The following is a 20,418-nucleotide window of genomic DNA, read 5'->3' as shown; positions in this document are numbered from 1 at the left end:
GAGGAGTCCATTATCTGTTGTCTATGTTGTCCCGGTATGGATGTCTAAGTTGAGAATAATCAAAAGCGAGAAATCCCATGCGAGCTTTCTCCTTAGACCTTTGTACAGGCGGCATAGAGGTACCCCTTTGTGATACTTGGTTAAAACATATGTATTGCGATGATAATCCATGTAAATCCGTGCTAATTAGGACAAGGTGCGGGCACTATTGGTATACTATGCTTGAGGCTTGCAACTTGTAGGATATCTTATACATAATACATATGCTTTATTACTACCGTTGACAAAATTGTTTCTTGTTTTCAAAATAAAAGCTCTAGCACAAATATAGCAATCCATGCTTCCCTCTTCGAAGGGCCATTCTTTTACTTTTATGTTGAGTCAGTTTACCCATTTCCTTCCATCTTAGAAGCAAACACTTGTGTTAACTGTGCATTGATTCTTACATACTTGCATATTTGCATTCATCATATTACTTTATGTTGACAATTATCCATGAGATATGCATGTTGAAAGTTGAATGCAACCGCTGAAACTTAATCTTCCTTTGTGTTGCTTCAATGCCTTTATTATGAATCTATTGCTTTATGAGTTAACTCTTATGCAAGACTTATTGATGCTTGTCTTGAAAGTACTATTCATGAAAAGTCTTTGCTATATGATTCAGTTGTTTAATCATTGTCTTTACCATTGCTTTGAATCGCTGCATTCATCTCATATGCTGTACAATAGTATGATTAAGATCATGTTGGTAGCATGTCACTTCAAAAATTATCTTTGTTATCGTTTACCTACTCGAGGACGAGTAGGAACTAAGCTTGGGGATGCTGATACGTCTCCAACGTATCTATAATTTCTGATGTTCCATGCTTGTTTTATGACAATACCTACATGTTTTGTTCACACTTTATATCGTTTTGATGCATTTTTCGGAACTAACCTATTGACGAGATGCCGAAGTGCCAGTTCCTATTTTCTGCTGTTTTTGGTTCCAGAAATCCTAGTAAGGAAATATTCTCGGAATTGGACGAAATCAACGCCCAGCATCTTATAATTCCACGAAGCTTCCAGAACACCCGAGAGGGACCAGAGGAGGGCCCTGTGGGCCCCACACGTGTGGCCGGCGCGGCCAAGATGGGGGCCACGCCCGCCTATTGTGTGGCGGCTCTGTAACCCTTCCGACTCCGCCTCTTCGCCTATAAGAAGCCCCCTTACCTAAATCTTCGAGACGAAAAAGCCACGGTACGAGAAACCTTCCAGAGCCACCGCCATCGCGAAGCCAAGATCTGGGGGACAGAAGTCTCTGTTCCGGCACGCCGCCGGGACGGGGAAGTGCCCCCGGAAGGCATCTCCATCGACACCACCGCCATCTTCATCACCGCTGCTGTCTCCCATGAGGAGGGAGTAGTTCTACCTCGAGGCTAAGGGCTGTACCGGTAGCTATGTGGTTAATCTCTCTCTCCATGTACTTCAATACAATGATCTCATGAGCTGCTTTACATGATTCAGATCCATATGATGAGCTTTGTAATCTAGATGTCGTTATGCTATTCAAGTGGATTTTACTTATGTGATCTCCGGAGACTCCTTGTCCCACGTGTGTAAAGGTGACAGTGTGTGCACCGTGTGGGTCTCTTAGGCTATATTTCACAGAATACTTATTCACTAAGTTATGATTTGAGTTAGATGTTATCTTGCCAGAGAGTAATTCAGAATATCATAGTGAAGTGCTTATTTATATTCCTTTATGATTGCAATGAGCTTTGTATCACTATTAATCTATGTGCTACTCTAGTGATGTTATTAAAGTACTCTATTCCTCCTTCATGATGTAATGGTGACAGTGTGTGCATCATGTAGTACTTGGCGTAGTTTATGATTGTGATCTCTTGTAGATTATGAAGTTAATTATTACTATGATAGTATTGATGTGATCTATTCCTCCTTTCATAGCTTGATGGTGACAGTGTGCATGCTATGTTAGTACTTGGTATAATTGTGTTGGTCTATCATGCACTCTAAGGTTATTTAAATATGAACATCGAATGTTGTGGAGCTTGTTAACTCCGGCATTGAGGTGCTCTTGTAGCCCTACACAATTAGTGGTGTTCATCATCCAACAAGAGAGTGTAGAGTGGTTTTATTATGTGATCAATGTTGAGAGTGTCCACTAGTGAAAGTATGATCCCTAGGCCTTGTTTCCAAATACTGCAATCACCGCTTGTTTACTGTTTTACTGCATCTGTACTTCCTGCAATATTACCACCATCAACTGCACGCCAGCAAGCTATTTTCTGGCGCCGTTACTACTGCTCATATACATTCATATCACTTGCATCTCACTATCACTTCGCCGAACTAGTGCACCTATACATCTGACAAGTGTATTGGGTGTGTTGGGGACACAAGAGACTTCTTGCATTGTGATCGCAGGGTTGCTTGAGAGGGATATCTTTGACCTCTTCCTCCCTGAGTTCGATAAACCTTGGGTGATCCACTTAAGGGAAAACTTGCTGCTGTTCTACAAACCTCTGCTCTTGGAGGCCCAACACTGTCTACAGGAAAAGAAGCGTGAGTAGACATCAAGCTATTTTCTCGCGCCGTTGCCGGAGAACGAAGGAAAGCTACACCATTTCCTCCCTCGTCAACCACGCGCCAGTCCTGGGCAGCAAGCACCGAAGAGGGGCCAGAGGAGAGGCCCAGGGCCACCACACATGGTGGCGGCGTGGCCCAGGGGGGGCGCGCCCCCCTGTTGTGTGGCTGCCCCGTAGCCCCTCCGACTCCGACTCTCCGCCTATAAAAGCCTTCCTGACCTAAACACTTCAGACGAATAAGCCATGGTACGAGAAACCTTCCAGAGCCGCCGCCATCGCGAAGCCAAGATTCGGGGGACAGAAGTCTCTGTTCCGGCACGCCGCCGGGACTGGGAATTGCCCCCGAAAGGCATCTCCCTCGACTCCACCGCCATCTTCCCCGCCATCGCTGTCTCCATGATGAGGAGGGAGTAATTCTCCCCTGGGGCTGAGGGCTCTACCGTAGCTATGTGGTTCATCTCTCTCTTTGTGATCTAGTTGAATATCATCTATGTGTTACTCTGGTGATGTTATTAAAGTAGTCTATTCCTCCTCCATGATGTAAAGTTGACAGTGTGTGCATCATGTAGTACTTGGTGTAGGTTATGATTGTGATCTCTTGTAGATTATGAAGTTAACTATTACTATGATGGTATTGATGCGATCTATTCCCCCTTTCATAGTCTGTCGGTGACGGTGTGCATGCTATGTTAGTACTCGGTATAATTGCGTTGGTCTATCATGCACTCTAAGGTTACTTAAATATGAACATCGAATGTTATGGAGCTTGTTAACTCCGGCATTGAGGTGCTCTTGTAGCCCTACACAATTAATGGTGTTTGTCATCCAACAAGAGAGTGTAGAGTGGTTTTATTATGTGATCATTGTTGAGAGTGTCCACTAGTGAAAGTATGATCCCTAGGCCTTGTTTCCAAGCATCGAATCTCCGTTTGTTTACTGTTCTGTTGCATGTTTACTCGCTGCCATATTTATTTCAGATTGCTATTACCACTCATATACATCCATACTACTTGTATTTCACTATCTCTTCGCCGAACTAGTGCACCTATACATCTGACAAGTGTATTGGGTGTGTTGGGGACACAAGAGACTTCTTGTATCGTAATTGCAGGGTTGCTTGAGAGGGATATCTTTGACCTCTTCCTCCCTGAGTTCGATAAACCTTGGGTGATTCACTTAAGGGAAACTTGCTGCTATTCTACAAACCTCTGCTCTTGGAGGCCCAACACTGTCTACAGGAAAAGTAGTGTGAGTAGACATCAATCATCATCACCATCATCTCCACCACCGTCACCGTCATCTCCACCGCTGCACCTCGTCATCACTGTAACATCTAGGGTTGAATCTTGATTATTTGATAGGGGAAACTCTCCCGGTATTGATTATTCCTTGTTATTGATGCTATTGAGTGAAACTATTGAACCAAGGTTTATGTTCAGATTGTTATTCATCATCATATCACCTCTGATCATGTTCCATATGATGTCTCGTGAGTAGTTCGTTTAGTTCTTGAGGACATGGGTGAAGTCTAAATGTTAGAAGTGAACTATGTTGAGTAATATTCAATGGTTTGATATTTAAGTTGTGGTGTTATTCTTCTAGTGGTGTCATGTGAACGTCGACTACATGATACTTCACCTTTATGGGCCTAGGGAAATACATCTTGTATTCGGTTGCTAATTGTGGGGTTGCCGGAGTGACATCAACCTGAACCTCCGTTGGTATATCGATGCAGGAGGGATAGCAGGATCTCAGAGTTTAAGGCTGTGGTTAGATTTATCTTAATTACTTTCTTGTATTTGCGGATGCTTGCAAGGGGTATAATCACAAGTATGTATTAGTCCTAGGAAGGGTGGTGCATTAGCATAGGTTCACCCACACAACACTTATCAAAACAATGAAGATTAATCAACTATATGAAGTGAAAGCACTAGACTAAATTCCCGTGTGTCCTCAAGAATGTTTGGTCATTATAATTAAACAAACCGGCTTGTCCTTTGTGCTAAAAAGGATTGGGCCACTCACTGCAATTATTACTCTCACATTTTACTTACTTGTACTTTATTTATCTGCTATATCAAAACCCCCTGAATACTTGTTTGTGAGCATTTACAGTGAATCCTTCATCGAAACTGCTTGTCAACACCTTCTGCTCCTCGTTGGGTTCAACACTCTTATTTATCAAAAGTACTGCGATACACCCCCTATACTTGTGTGTCATCAAGACTATTTTCTGGCGCCGTTGCCGGGGAGTGAAGCGCTTTTGGTAAGTGGAATTGGTAAGGAAAACCTTTACTGTACGTGCTGATTTTATTTCTGCCTGCTGCTATAATTCATTATGGAGAGATCTTCTCTTGAATTTCTATTTGGAAAATCTACTACTACTGCAAAGGTAGTGGAGGAGGCGCCAGGTGAGAAAGAGGTTCCATACAAAATACCTATGAAAATTATTGAACGTGTTGTGGATAACCGCTATGAAGGGGATGGAACTGTCCATCCTGGAGATCATTTACTATTTTTACACGAATTATGCGGGTTATTCAAATGTGCAGGTATTGCTATGGATGAAGTTAGGAAGAAACTATTCTCTATATCGCTGTCTGGTAAAGCGGCGCATTGGTATAAATTACTGAAAAATGGGGATTCTCTTGATTGGAATGATATTGTGCCTTTATTTTATTCTAAATTCTATCCTCCAAGTGAAATTCACAAAGACCGGAACCGCATATATAATTTCTGGCCTCATGATGGAGAGAGTATTTCCCAAGCATGGGGGAGATTGAAGTCTTTAATGCTCAAATGCCCCATTCATGAGCTTCCTGGTAATATCATCATTGATAATTTCTATGCAAGACTTTCTTTTCAAGATAAAACCTTGCTGGATACTACTTGTTCTGGATCATTTACACGCAACAAAGAAGAGTTTAAAAGGGACCTTCTTGATCGGATTCAGGAGAATACTGAAGGATGGGAGAACGACAAAGATAGAGAGTCAGGTATAAATTATGATTATAAATGCATTGAAATTTTTATGGATACTGATAAATTTCATAATATGAGTGCTACTTATGGACTTGACCGTCAAGTTGTTGCAATTTTTTATAAAGCTTTTGCCTCTCATTTTGAATTGCCTAGGAAGAATTTTGATAAGTATCATGAACCGTACAAAGATAAAACTGATTCATCTATAAATAAATGTGTTGTAATTGAAACTGTTGATCATGTTCTTCCTGAAGCTTATATTGAAAAAACTCCTTTCCCTGTTGATAACCCACAAGTATAGGGGATCGCAACAGTCTTTGCGGGAAGTAAAACCCAATTTATTGATTCGACACAAGGGGAGACAAAGAATACTTGAAAGCCTTAACAGCGGAGTTGTCAATTCAGTGCACACAGGAAGCAGACTTGCTCGCAAGAGTTTATCGATAGTAACGGTTTATAGCAAGAGCGATAGCAAAATAACAGCAAAGCAGAGTAATGAGAGATGCGGTAGTGATTATAGTAAACATCAGGATTAAAATACTGTAGGCACAGGGATGGATGACGGGCGTTGCATGGATGAGAGAAACTCATGTAACAATCAAAGCAGGGCATTTGCAGATAATAATAAAGCGGTGTCCAAGTACAAAGCAATCCATAGGCATGTGTTCCGTATATAGTCGTACGTGCTCGCAATGAGAAACTTGCACAACATCTTTTGTCCTACCAGCCGGTGGCAGCCGGGCCTCTAGGGAATCTACTGGATATTAAGGTACTCCTTTTAATAGAGTACCGGAGCAAAGCATTAACACTCCGTGAACACATGTGATCCTCACATCACCGCCATCCCCTCCGGTTGTCCCGATTTCTGTCACTTCGGGGCCTTTGGTTCCGGACAGCGACATGTGTATACAACTTGCAGGTAAGATCATAAAACAATGCATATTATGATGAAATAATAACATGTTCAGATCTGAGATCATGGCACTCGGGCCCTAGTGACAAGCATTAAGCATAAAAATTTGCAACAATATCATCAAAGTACCAATTACGGACACTAGGCACTATGCCCTAACAATCTTATGCTATTACATGACCAATCTCATCCAATCCCTACCATCCCCTTCAGCCTACAGCGGGGGAATTACTCACACATGGATGGGGGAAGCATTGCTGGTCGATGGAGAGGCGTCGGTGGTGATGATGGCAATGATCTCCTCCAATTCCCCGTCCCGGCGGAGTGCCAGAACGGAGTTTCTGGTCCCCGAGACGGAGTTTCGCGATGTGGCGGTGTTCTGGAGGGTTTCTGGCGACTTCCACTTCTTCCTCGCGTTTTTTAGATCGAACCCTTTAAGTAGTCCAGAGGAGGGCGTCGGAGGCCAGCCGAGGGGGCCACACACTAGGGCGGCGCCCCCCCTGGGCCGCGCCGGCCTGGTGTGTGGGGCCCTCGGGCCTCCACCTGGCTTGCCCTTCTGGCTCCGAGAGTCTCCTGGTAAAATAGGCCCTTTGGTATAAATTCCGAGGATTTTCCCGAAAGTTGAATTTCTGCACAAAAACAAGACACCAGAGCAATTCTGCTGAAAACAGCGTTAGTCCGTGTTAGTTGTATCCAAAATACACAAATTAGAGGCAAAACAATAGCAAAAGTGTTCGGGAAAGTAGATACGTTTTGGACGTATCACCTGTTAAAATGAAGGAGTATTCTGTTATAACTAGTGCGGTTAATAAAAGTGCAAAGAAACCTATAGAAGCTGAAGAGCAAATAAAGGTTGAACCTGCTATTGCAATAGTTAAAGATCTTGTGACTGAAAATGTAGAAGATGGTCATATTATTTTCTGTGAAGATGCTTCTAATATTGTTTCGCATCCTAATAAGTCTAGGAAAGCCAGTGTTCCTATGCTCTCTGTTAGAATTGGTGATCATTGTTATTATGGTTTATGCGACATTGGTGCAAGCATTAGTGCCATTCCTTATGAGCTTTACACAGAAATCATGCATGAAATTGGTTCTTGTGAACTTGAAGATATTGATGTGGTTATTCGGCTAGCTAATAGAGAAACTATCTCTCCTATTGGTATTATTCGAGATGTGGAAGTTCTATGTGGTAAGATTAAATATCCTGCTGACTTTTTGGTACTTGGTTCTACTGCTAGTAAGTCTTGTCCTATTATTCTTGGTAGACCTTTTCTAAATACTTGTGGAGCTGTTATAGATTGCAAGAAGGAAAAAATTGTGACTAAATTTGCTGGTGAATCTTATTAGTTTAATTTCTCTAAATTTGCCAAAACTCCTTATAAAGCTGATTTGCCTAATAATGATTTTAGAGTTGAACAGTGTGTGTCTATTGCTCTTGCTCCTAACAATCCTTTGCAGCAACATTTGGAGGATAGTGAGAGTGAAGTCTTTAGGGAAGAAAGGAATGAGCTTGATGAAATTTTCCTTCGTCAACCTATTCTTAAACATGACTTGCCAGTTGAAGATTTAGGTACAACACCACAACCAAAGGAAGATCCTGTTTTTGATTTAAAACCATTGCCTGATAATCTTAAGTATGCTCATATTGATGATAAGAAAATATATCCTATTATTATTAGTTCTAAGCTTTCAGATTTTGAGGAAGAAAGGTTATTGGAAATATTGAAGAAACACCGAGGAGCTATTGGCTACACTCTTGATGACTTGAAGGGGATTTCTCCCTCTATTTGCCAACATGCCATCAACATGGAAGATGATGCAAAGCCTGTTGTTGAACATCAGCGTCGTCTAATTCCTAAGATGAAGGATGTGGTAAGGAATGAGGTATTAAAACTTCTTGAAGCTGGTATTATATATCCTATTGTTGATAGTAGATGGGTTAGTCATGTGCATTGTGTTCCTAAGAAAGGAGGAATAACTGTTGTGCCTAATGATAATGATGAGCTCATCCCTCAAAGAGTAGTTGTAGGGTATAGAATGTGCATTGATTATCGAAAAGTTAATAAGGTTACTAAGAAAGATCATTACCCTTTACCTTTTATTGATCAAATGTTAGAAAGGTTGTCTAAAAATACTAATTTTTGCTTTCTTGATGGTTATTCTGGGTTTTCACAAATTGCTGTTAAAACTAAAGATCAAGAGAAAACCACTTTCACTTGTCCCTATGGAACTTATGCTTATAGACGTATGCCTTTTGGTTTATGTAATGCTCCTGCTACTTTTCAAAGATGCATGTCTGCTATTTTTCATGGCTTTTGTGAGAATATTGTAGAGGTATTCATGGATGATTTTTCTGTCTATGGGAATTCTTTTGATAATTGCTTGCGAAACCTTGATAAAGTTTTGCAGAGATGTGAAGAAACTAACCTTGTTCTTAATTGGGAGAAATGCCACTTTATGGTTAATGAAGGAATTATATTGGGACATAAAATTTCCGAGAGAGGTATTGAAGTTGATAGAGCTAAAGTTGAAGCAATTGAGAAGATGCCCTATCCTAGGGATGTTAAAGGTATTCGTAGTGTTCTTGGTCATGCTAGGTTTTATAGGAGATTTATTAAAGATTTCTCCAAGATTTCAAAGCCTCTTACTAATCTTCTTCAAAAAGATGTACCTTTTGTTTTAGATGATGATTGTAAGAAAGCTTTTGAAACTCTAAAGAAAGCCTTAACAACTGCTCCTGTAGTTGAACCTCCTGATTGGAACTTACCTTTTGAAATTATGTGTGATGCTAGTGATTTTGCTGTAGGCGCTGTACTTGGACAGCGAGTAGATAAAAAATTGAATGTTATTCATTATGCTAGTAAAACTCTTGATGCTTCTCAAAGAAATTATGCTACAACTGAAAAAGAGTTATTAGCTGTAGATTTTGCTTGTGACAAGTTTAGATCCTATATTGTTGATTCAAAAGTTACAATCCATACTGATCATGCTGCAATTAGGTACCTAATGCAAAAGAAAGATGCTAAGCCAAGGCTTATTAGATGGGTGCTTCTTTTGCAAGAATTTGATTTACATATTATAGATAGGAAAGGTGCTGATAATCCTGTTGCTGATAATTTGTCTAGATTGGAAAATATTGCTTATGATCCTGTTCCTGTTAATGATAGTTTTCCAAATGAACAATTGGCTGTAATAAAGGTGAGCTCGCGAGATAGTCCTTGGTATGTGATACGTCCCCGACGTATCCATAATTTCTGTCGTTCCATGCTTGTTTTATGACAATACTTACATGTTTTGCTTGCACTTTATGATGATTTCATGCGTTTTCCGGAACTAACCTATTAACAAGATGCCACAGTGCCAGTTCCTGTTTTCTGCTGTTTTTGGTTCCAGAAAGGCTGTTCGGGCAATATTCTCGGAATTGGACGAAATCAACGCCAAACCTCCTATTTTTCCCGGAAGGCTCCAGAACACCGAAGAAGAGTCGGAGAGGGGCCAGGGGGCCACCACACCATAAGGCGGCGCGGGCCAGACCCTGGCCGCGCCGGCCTAGGGTGAGGCGCCCCCAGGTGCCCCCCTGCGCCGCCTCTTCGCCTATAAAATCCCTTTCGACCTAAAAACACCGTACCAATTGACGAAACTCCAGAAAGACTCCAGGGGCGCCGCCGCCATCGCGAAACTCCAATTCGGGGGACAGAAGTCTCTGTTCCGGCACCCTGCCGGGACGGGGAAGTGCCCCCGGAAGCCATCTCCATCGACGCCACCGCCTCCATCATGCTCCGTGAGTAGTTCCCCCATGGACTACGGGTTCTAGCAGTAGGTAGTCGGTATTCTCTCCCCCATGTACTTCAATACAATGGTCTCATGAGCTGCCTTACATGATTGAGATTCATCTGATGTAATCGGTGTTGTGTTTGTTGGGATCCGATGGATGATACATTATGATTAGTCTATCTATAAAGTTTGTGAAGTTATTGTTGCTGCAATCTTGTTATTCTTAATGCTTGTCACTAGGGCCCGAGTGGCATGATCTTAGATTTGAGCTCTACATTGTTGCTTAGATTGTATCTACAAGTTGTATGCACATGTCACTGTCCGGAACCAATGGCCCCGAAGTGACAGAAATCGGGACAACCGGAGGGGATGGTAGTGATGTGAGGATCACATGTTTTCACGGTGTGTTAATGCTTTGCTCCAGTGCTCTATTAAAAGGAGTACCTTAATATCCAGTAGTTTCCCTTGAGGCCCGGCTGCCACCGGCTGGTAGGACAAAAGTTGTTGTGCAAGTTTCTCATTGCGAGCACGTACGACTATATACGGAAAACATGCCTACATAATTAATAATCTTGATGTTCTTTCTTAATGCTTTGATTCCTATCAATTGCCCAACTGTAATTTGTTCACCCAACACTTGTCACTTGTTATTGGAGAGTTACCACTAGTGTAGATCGCTGGGAACCCCGGTCCATCTCTCATCATTATATATTCGTTCTACATGTCATTCGAAGTAGTATCAACTATTTTCCGGTGCCATTGCTCTCATATTTCTATTACTGCTGCTGTGTTACTGTTACTACTGCTCTCGTATTACTGCTACTTTCACATCACCCCTTTTGCTAGTGCTTTTCCAGGTGCAGCTGAATTGACAACTCAGTTGTTAAGGCTTATAAGTATTCTTTACCTCCCTTTGTGTCGAATCAATAAATTTGGGTTATACTACCCTCGAAGACTGCCGCGATCCCCTATACTTGTGGGTCATCAAGACTGTTTTCTGGCGCCGTTGCCGGGGAGGCATAGCTCTACTCATAAGTTCACCTGGAGAGTACACTCTACCTCTCTCTCTGTTTTATTTTATTTTGTTTTGCTTAGTTTACTTTTGTCTAGTTTATTTGTGCTTAGTTTATTTCTGTCTAGTATTAGTTTGCGCAGTTTACTTTTGCTTAGTTTATTTTTTGTCTTGTTTTATTTGTCTCATATACCCAAAAATCCATAAAAATTTGAAAAACCAAAAAATTAAAAACTGCTGTTATGGGAGAACCTACAACCTACTTGGAGCTTATAGAATGCTATAATAATTATAGAGAATCAAGAACTGGTAAAATAATGAGTGCTATGATAGAAAAATTGAATACAATGGCTAGAATCTTGCTTAGATGTAACGGCCCCGGGTAGTACCCCTACTAGATTTGCTTGTTCTTTTCTTTTATGCACCATCATGCATCATGCATCATATCATCCATGCTTTTAATTAAATAAAACTATTTTATAAACCCTCCCTTACCTTTCCTTTTCGATAAAATCCTAATCTCTCTCTCTCATATTCTTATTTCATAACTAAGTCTTCTCAACAAAGAAATGTTTGAATTTTAAAAGTGTTTGTTTTGTTTACAAATAAGATAAATATGTTGAAAACTAAAGTTGAAATCTCATTCTCATCCTTGTTTCAATTCAAAATAGAATTGGGTTTGATTTATAATGTTTAGAAAATAAACCAGAAAAAAATAAAAGAACAAAACCCTCCTCTCTCCCTTGGGCCTCTCTCTCTCCCTGGCCTTTCTTTCTCACCGGACCAGCCCAGCTCCGGCCCAACCCTTCCAGCCCACCTTCGGCCTGGTACCCCTTCAGCGAGGAGACCGACCTCCTCGTTGTCGTCTTCCTTCCCCACGAGGATGGCGTGAGCCGTGGTCCTCCCTCCCTTGTCCAACCAGCCTGGCCTCCACCTGCTCCCTCCCCTTCTTATCCTCCCCCAGGAACCCTAGCATCCCCTCTCTTCCTCCTCCCTCGCGCCGCCGTCGCCAGTTCATCCTCTTCCCCTCTCTGTTTCCTTTTCTCAACCACCGAGCGCACCACCACCGCCTCGCCGTCGCCCCACCGCCACAAACCCTCCCCCGTCGAACCGAGGGCACCATCTCGTGCGCATCGTCGTCCCCTACCTCCAGGTGCGCGGAATCGAACCGGGAGGCCCTCAATCGAGCGCGAACTCGCGGATTCCGTTCTCAACCCCGGCGGCAACAATCACCGATTCCGGCGACCACCGACCTCCTCCGGCCAAACCATCGACACCTCGAGCTACCGGTAACCCCGTAGACCCCACTGGACATCCTCTCCATCCCCGTCTCTCCCTCTCTTCCCCCGTTTGACATCGTGCCGACGCCATGCTCGCAGTTGCTCGTCGCCGGCGCCCTCCGACGATCTCCAACCGGCGGCGCCGCCTCCATCTTGTCCGCATCGACGAGGCGCGTCGAACGGTACCCCGCACGCGTCCAGGGACCCTTAACATCGGCCGCACGCGCGACGTCTGCCGCCGGTGACCACCGCATCTGGAACGCGAGCGGCGTCTCTTCATCGAGCACCTTCAGCGCGTTGCAGACATGCTTCGCCACGTCGACTTCCACCTCAGCGCCGGGCCCCACCTGTCAGCGCCTCGGGCTAACCAGCCCCGCGGTGAGAATCCTTTTCCCAGATCTGGATCTGATTCTTTTTCATATAGCCCCCTGCATCTATTCTTTCCTCAACCCGCGGTCCTCTCGCGGAAGCTTTTCTACAAAACCCCCTGCTCCTTTGTAAAACAAACCCGAGGTCCCTCCCTGGATAGATTTTTATTTTCGGGCCCTTACCCCAAATAAATAACCTGTTTTCTATTTTAATTAATAATAAAACTTAATCTGTTAATAACTTTTAATCTATAACTCCAAATTAAAAGTGTTGTATATGAATTTTGATCAGAAAAATGCAAGGAACATGATTATGCCATTCATTCATCTGTTTGCATCTCGCATCATGTCGCACGTTGATAGATATGCATGTCCACCTCACATATATGCGGAGTATTTCGGATACCGACTACGGTTTTCCCCGCTCCGTTTAATATTGATGTAGCTCACCCCTGCCATGTTTGCCATGCTAATCCACCCTTAAATTTGCCCGTAGAAATGCAACTCCAACCTAATTGTTTGTCCGGGGTTCCGACTCCGCTTAAATTGGATAAGATGCATTGCACCATCTATGCCATGTCATGCATATCATCATGAACATGCTGGATCTTCTTTATCCGTAGTAGTAAGATTTGCCTCCGATGTGTGTTCCAGCATTTGCTTCTTCCCGGATAGGATCGCGAAGTGGTGTGGTGAGATACGACGAGTTCTCCGGATGTTCCTCAGCAAGCTTTAACAGGCAAGCATTTCCCTTATACTCCTGCCCTGCAGAAGTCGCTCACCTATTTTATTTTGCCTTCTCCCTCATGCTATCCTTAAGTTGCGTTCTTGTCACGTGTCCCTTCCACTTGTTACCTCAAGCAGCCTATATTGCCTCCACCAACCACCTACAGCTATTGTTTGGTTATCGGGTCCGCCTTGCGAGTCGTAGTGCATGCTAGCGCTGTTTATATCGTGTTACCATTACTGCTATCTTATCGGGTTATCTGTTGGGGAACATGACACATGGTTTATGGATATATATGTTAAGGATATCATGGTTACTTGTTAATAGTTGCTAGCGGAGGCATCGGTGAGTCAGTTGCTCGTTTTATGACGGCTCACTTGTGTTTCCATGAAATCTAGGACCCCGAGTTCTTGTTATCTGTTCCGAGACTGAGCGCTCTAACCACACGTGGGTATGTTTCTGGGTCTCCCCTCGACCACTGCCGGAATCTACAGCTTTGTCCAGTGGCCACAACTAGTTTGTAATGTTTTACCATTTGTTGTTTGCGTGCATGCCAGCCTGTTACTTATTTATTTTGGGAAGCCCAGTGAGCCTTGTATCCCTTGTTTCTGGTATGCACGTATAGGTTTGCGGCCTGAGCGTTTATCGCATGCTGAAGCGGGTCATTCGCCCCTGTGTGTGTTTTGACCCTCGGAAGCCGTGCACGCAATAGCTAGGTCCGTTTCGGAGATACGGCCGGACTTCGATACGGGTTCAACTTGGTTAGGTGGCTTCCTGGACATTGTTGTCGTGAAGGAGAGTGCGAGTCGTGATTTCCACCTGTCGCAAGTGGTTTGATCGTGCGTGTGGGCACATTTGGGCACCCCTGCAGGGTAAAATCTTATCGATAAGCCGTGTCCGCGGTTATGGACGACTTGGAGCTGTATGACTCGACCATAGACAACTTACACCCGTTGTTTCAATACTAATAACTTGCGTAGTAAGTTAGCGCAACTTCAATAAAACCTGGGTAAAACTTGTCCACCGTGTGAGTGCCCTTTTAAGTACTTCCTTGCGAGGGGGGAACGCATCGGCTGTGTTATGTTTGCAGAGTATAGAACTGTTAGTTTATGCGCTCTCTCACCTTCTCTGATTAGACGACTGTTGTAGAGTGTCTCTATAGGTTTTTAGTGCTTGCGCGCTGCCGCTTAATCCCACCATATTGCCTATGACGTTCCTCTTGCGTCCTCTAAGTCCCCTGCGTGCCTCAAGTACAAAGGACGACTGGTTGACGAATGCTTATACGTCTTGAAGTCTTGTTAAGTACGAACCCGTACTTATTGCTGCTTCTACGGGATATAACCGGGCAGGTATGAAGATATGTTCGATGAAGACGACGCTAGCAAGGTTACCCTTCCGGCTTGGCCTGGGCAGGGTTATGGACGCCACTGGTTATCTTCAGGACTCTTAGTCCAAATTTGTATCTTGTCCGTACTCGGATACATTTGATCTCCTGTATGATTTGGATCTTTGTATGTATCTATTTGTATCTTGACTCGTTGGAGTCGTTGTTGTAATATATCTGTATCTTGTGGGCTCTATTGTAATCCTGTTGTAATGTTACCGCTCGTGATTGATTCCACCCGCATCGCGTGCATGCTTCGGCGTGTACGAGGCGCTTGGTGGTGCGTCTCCTAAAATCGATATCGTGCGGATTTCGGCGAATTCGCTGGGATCCTCATGGTACCGGTTTTGGGGCGTCACAAGTTGGTATCAGAGCCTCAGGTTGACGGTACCCCACTAGTCCAGCCTGTAGGATAACCTTGCCAACGGTCGTTGAGTTTAGAGTGTCAAAAACCTATTTTCTAAAATTCGTTGGATAGATCTGATTAGCTCTATTTTCTCCTTATCTGTATTCTTTCTCCTCTTACTTTTGCGAGTTTGAATCTTCTCTTATCTGTTTCTCTGAGTCTTTGGTTCCGACGCGGGTTGGACGATCTTGCCCCTCACCTATTAGGTCCGATCTTCGGAGGATCCCGACGGAAGCGCATCAACAACCGCAGAACAACGACTTCTTGTTAGTGGTGTCGACCTTCCTTCATGGAGCAAGACTTCTTGTTAGTGGTGTCGAGGAGATCGACACGTCGCCTGAAGATCCGGTAGTTCACCTCTCTCCCCCGTACCATGGCGTGGAACCTCGGGGCGAGGTTCCTTGTTAGTGGTGTCGATTGTAACGGCCCCGGGTAGTACCCCTACTAGATTTGCTTGTTCTTTTCTTTTATGCACCATCATGCATCATGCATCATATCATCCATGCTTTTAATTAAATAAAACTATTTTATAAACCCTCCCTTACCTTTCCTTTTCGATAAAATCCTAATCTCTCTCTCTCATATTCTTATTTCATAACTAAGTCTTCTCAACAAAGAAATGTTTGAATTTTAAAAGTGTTTGTTTTGTTTACAAATAAGATAAATATGTTGAAAACTAAAGTTGAAATCTCATTCTCATCCTTGTTTCAATTCAAAATAGAATTGGGTTTGATTTATAATGTTTAGAAAATAAACCAGAAAAACATAAAAGAACAAAACCCTCCTCTCTCCCTTGGGCCTCTCTCTCTCCCTGGCCTTTCTTTCTCACCGGACCAGCCCAGCTCCGGCCCAACCCTTCCAGCCCACCTTCGGCCTGGTACCCCTTCAGCGAGGAGACCGACCTCCTCGTTGTCGTCTTCCTTCCCCACGAGGATGGCGTGAGCCGTGGTCCTCCCTCCCTTGTCCAACCAGCCTGGCCTCCACCTGCTCCCTCCCCTTCTTATCCTCCCCCAGGAACCCTAGCATCCCCTCTCTTCCTCCTCCCTCGCGCCGCCGTCGCCAGTTCATCCTCTTCCCCTCTCTGTTTCCTTTTCTCAACCACCGAGCGCACCACCACCGCCTCGCCGTCGCCCCACCGCCACAAACCCTCCCCCGTCGAACCGAGGGCACCATCTCGTGCGCATCGTCGTCCCCTACCTCCAGGTGCGCGGAATCGAACCGGGAGGCCCTCAATCGAGCGCGAACTCGCGGATTCCGTTCTCAACCCCGGCGGCAACAATCACCGATTCCGGCGACCACCGACCTCCTCCGGCCAAACCATCGACACCTCGAGCTACCGGGTAACCCCGTAGACCCCCTGGACATCCTCTCCATCCCCGTCTCTCCCTCTCTTCCCCCGTTTGACATCGTGCCGACGCCATGCTCGCAGTTGCTCGTCGCCGGCGCCCCTCCGACGATCTCCAACCGGCGGCGCCGCCTCCATCTTGTCCGCATCGACGAGGCGCGTCGAACGGTACCCCGCACGCGTCCAGGGACCCTCAACATCGGCCGCACGCGCGACGTGCCGCCGGTGACCACCGCATCTGGAACGCGAGCGGCGTCTCTTCATCGAGCACCTTCAGCGCGTTGCAGACATGCTTCGCCACGTCGACTTCCACCTCAGCGCCGGGCCCCACCTGTCAGCGCCTCGGGCTAACCAGCCCCGCGGTGAGAATCCTTTTCCCAGATCTGGATCTGATTCTTTTTCATATAGCCCCCTGCATCTATTCTTTCCTCAACCCGCGGTCCTCTCGCGGAAGCTTTTCTACAAAACCCCCTGCTCCTTTGTAAAACAAACCCGAGGTCCCTCCCTGGATAGATTTTTATTTTCGGGCCCTTACCCCAAATAAATAACCTGTTTTCTATTTTAATTAATAATAAAACTTAATCTGTTAATAACTTTTAATCTATAACTCCAAATTAAAAGTGTTGTATATGAATTTTGATCAGAAAAATGCAAGGAACATGATTATGCCATTCATTCATCTGTTTGCATCTCGCATCATGTCGCACGTTGATAGATATGCATGTCCACCTCACATATATGCGGAGTATTTCGGATACCGACTACGGTTTTCCCCGCTCCGTTTAATATTGATGTAGCTCACCCCTGCCATGTTTGCCATGCTAATCCACCCTTAAATTTGCCCGTAGAAATGCAACTCCAACCTAATTGTTTGTCCGGGGTTCCGACTCCGCTTAAATTGGATAAGATGCATTGCACCATCTATGCCATGTCATGCATATCATCATGAACATGCTGGATCTTCTTTATCCGTAGTAGTAAGATTTGCCTCCGATGTGTGTTCCAGCATTTGCTTCTTCCCGGATAGGATCGCGAAGTGGTGTGGTGAGATACGACGAGTTCTCCGGATGTTCCTCAGCAAGCTTTAACAGGCAAGCATTTCCCTTATACTCCTGCCCCTGCAGAAGTCGCTCACCTATTTTATTTTGCCTTCTCCCTCATGCTATCCTTAAGTTGCGTTCTTGTCACGTGTCCCTTCCACTTGTTACCTCAAGCAGCCTATATTGCCTCCACCAACCACCTACAGCTATTGTTTGGTTATCGGGTCCGCCTTGCGAGTCGTAGTGCATGCTAGCGCTGTTTATATCGTGTTACCATTACTGCTATCTTATCGGGTTATCTGTTGGGGAACATGACACATGGTTTATGGATATATATGTTAAGGATATCATGGTTACTTGTTAATAGTTGCTAGCGGAGGCATCGGTGGGTCAGTTGCTCGTTTTATGACGGCTCACTTGTGTTTCCATGAAATCTAGGACCCCGAGTTCTTGTTATCTGTTCCGAGACTGAGCGCTCTAACCACACGTGGGTATGTTTCTGGGTCTCCCCTCGACCACTGCCGGAATCTACAGCTTTGTCCAGTGGCCACAACTAGTTTGTAATGTTTTACCATTTGTTGTTTGCGTGCATGCCAGCCTGTTACTTATTTATTTTGGGAAGCCCAGTGAGCCTTGTATCCCTTGTTTCTGGTATGCACGTATAGGTTTGCGGCCTGAGCGTTTATCGCATGCTGAAGCGGGTCATTCGCCCCTATGTGTGTTTTGACCCTCGGAAGCCGTGCACGCAATAGCTAGGTCCGTTTCGGAGATACGGCCGGACTTCGATACGGGTTCAACTTGGTTAGGTGGCTTCCTGGACATTGTTGTCGTGAAGGAGAGTGCGAGTCGTGATTTCCACCTGTCGCAAGTGGTTTGATCGTGCGTGTGGGCACATTTGGGCACCCCTGCAGGGTAAAATCTTATCGATAAGCCGTGTCCGCGGTTATGGACGACTTGGAGCTGTATGACTCGACCATAGACAACTTACACCCGTTGTTTCAATACTAATAACTTGCGTAGTAAGTTAGCGCAACTTCAATAAAACCTGGGTAAAACTTGTCCACCGTGTGAGTGCCCTTTTAAGTACTTCCTTGCGAGGGGGGAACGCATCGGCTGTGTTATGTTTGCAGAGTATAGAACTGTTAGTTTATGCGCTCTCTCACCTTCTCTGATTAGACGACTGTTGTAGAGTGTCTCTATAGGTTTTTAGTGCTTGCGCGCTGCCGCTTAATCCCACCATATTGCCTATGACGTTCCTCTTGCGTCCTCTAAGTCCCCTGCGTGCCTCAAGTACAAAGGACGACTGGTTGACGAATGCTTATACGTCTTGAAGTCTTGTTAAGTACGAACCCGTACTTATTGCTGCTTCTACGGGATATAACCGGGCAGGTATGAAGATATGTTCGATGAAGACGACGCTAGCAAGGTTACCCTTCCGGCTTGGCCTGGGCAGGGTTATGGACGCCACTGGTTATCTTCAGGACTCTTAGTCCAAATTTGTATCTTGTCCGTACTCGGATACATTTGATCTCCTGTATGATTTGGATCTTTGTATGTATCTATTTGTATCTTGACTCGTTGGAGTCGTTGTTGTAATATATCTGTATCTTGTGGGCTCTATTGTAATCCTGTTGTAATGTTACCGCTCGTGATTGATTCCACCCGCATCGCGTGCATGCTTCGGCGTGTACGAGGCGCTTGGTGGTGCGTCTCCTAAAATCGATATCGTGCGGATTTCGGCGAATTCGCTGGGATCCTCATGGTACCGGTTTTGGGGCGTCACATTAGACGCCATGATATAAACTGTTGCTCTAAAGAGGACACTAAACATCTTAAATTTCAATGTGGCTTTAGTGAGGAATTTTTAATTAAGAACTATAATTGGAATTGCTATATTCATTATGGGTTCGAAGAGGTAGAACAATTTGTCTTATTTATGGGAGCCTCCGAGATAGAATCCTTCATGGTTGAGAATTATGAAACTTGTGCTATTTGTAAGGACCTTAAAGATTATGTCTCTACTATCCTTAGTTCTTGCATAGAATGCTACAGTAGGAATCCTTATATCCTTGATTATAAAGAGAGACACATTAATGCACAAGAATGCACTCACAATTTGCAGGAATCGGTGGAAGAAGAAACTGATGAACCTGAAAGCTCATTGGATGAAAAAGAGGAGGAAATTGATGAAATTGAAAGCTCATTGGATGAAACGGAAGAGGAGAGCGACGAACAAAAGGAGGAAGAATGGATTAGCTACCCATGCCAACCTTCTAATGAGAGTAACTCTTTATCTCTTACATTATTTGATTGTCCTCCATGCTTACCGAAAGAGGTTGAATGTTATGTTCCTGTGGATTCTCTTGAAATATTCCCTATGAGTAAAACTTGTGAGAATAATTATGCTACTGTTATTTATGATAATCCATGCTACTTTGATAAATCTTATGATAATGCTTTGTTTGTGCCTGATGTCGAAATGCATGGTACTAAAGAATTTTGTTTAGCAAATGTTTATGATAAAGCTCTAGATGATGGTCCTATGTTACTTGAAAATATTAATTGTACTACTAATGAAAATGGGATTGGAGAG

General features: G+C 44.2%; 2 long non-coding RNA genes across 3 annotated transcripts; both read left to right on the top strand.

Moving 5' to 3' along the window:
- Nucleotides 1-12,800: 12,800 nt before the first annotated feature.
- On the top strand, nt 12,801-15,230 carry LOC139833430 (uncharacterized). Its single transcript, XR_011749184.1, has 3 exons — nt 12,801-12,933; nt 13,578-13,662; nt 15,000-15,230. It is a non-coding gene; the product is annotated as an uncharacterized lncRNA (long non-coding RNA).
- Nucleotides 15,231-17,015: 1,785 nt separating this feature from the next.
- Nucleotides 17,016-19,445, top strand: LOC139833406 (uncharacterized). Of its 2 annotated transcripts, XR_011749099.1 has the most exons (3): nt 17,016-17,147; nt 17,792-17,876; nt 19,215-19,445. It is a non-coding gene; the product is annotated as an uncharacterized lncRNA (long non-coding RNA). The 2 variants fall into 2 exon arrangements; XR_011749098.1 differs by having other exon boundaries at nt 17,792-19,445.
- The last annotated feature ends 973 nt before the right edge of the window (nt 19,446-20,418 follow it).

Source organism: Lolium perenne, chromosome 7 (assembly GCF_019359855.2).
Source record: "Lolium perenne isolate Kyuss_39 chromosome 7, Kyuss_2.0, whole genome shotgun sequence".
NCBI lineage: Eukaryota > Viridiplantae > Streptophyta > Magnoliopsida > Poales > Poaceae > Lolium > Lolium perenne.
This window is presented reverse-complemented; position numbering and strand designations above follow the sequence as displayed.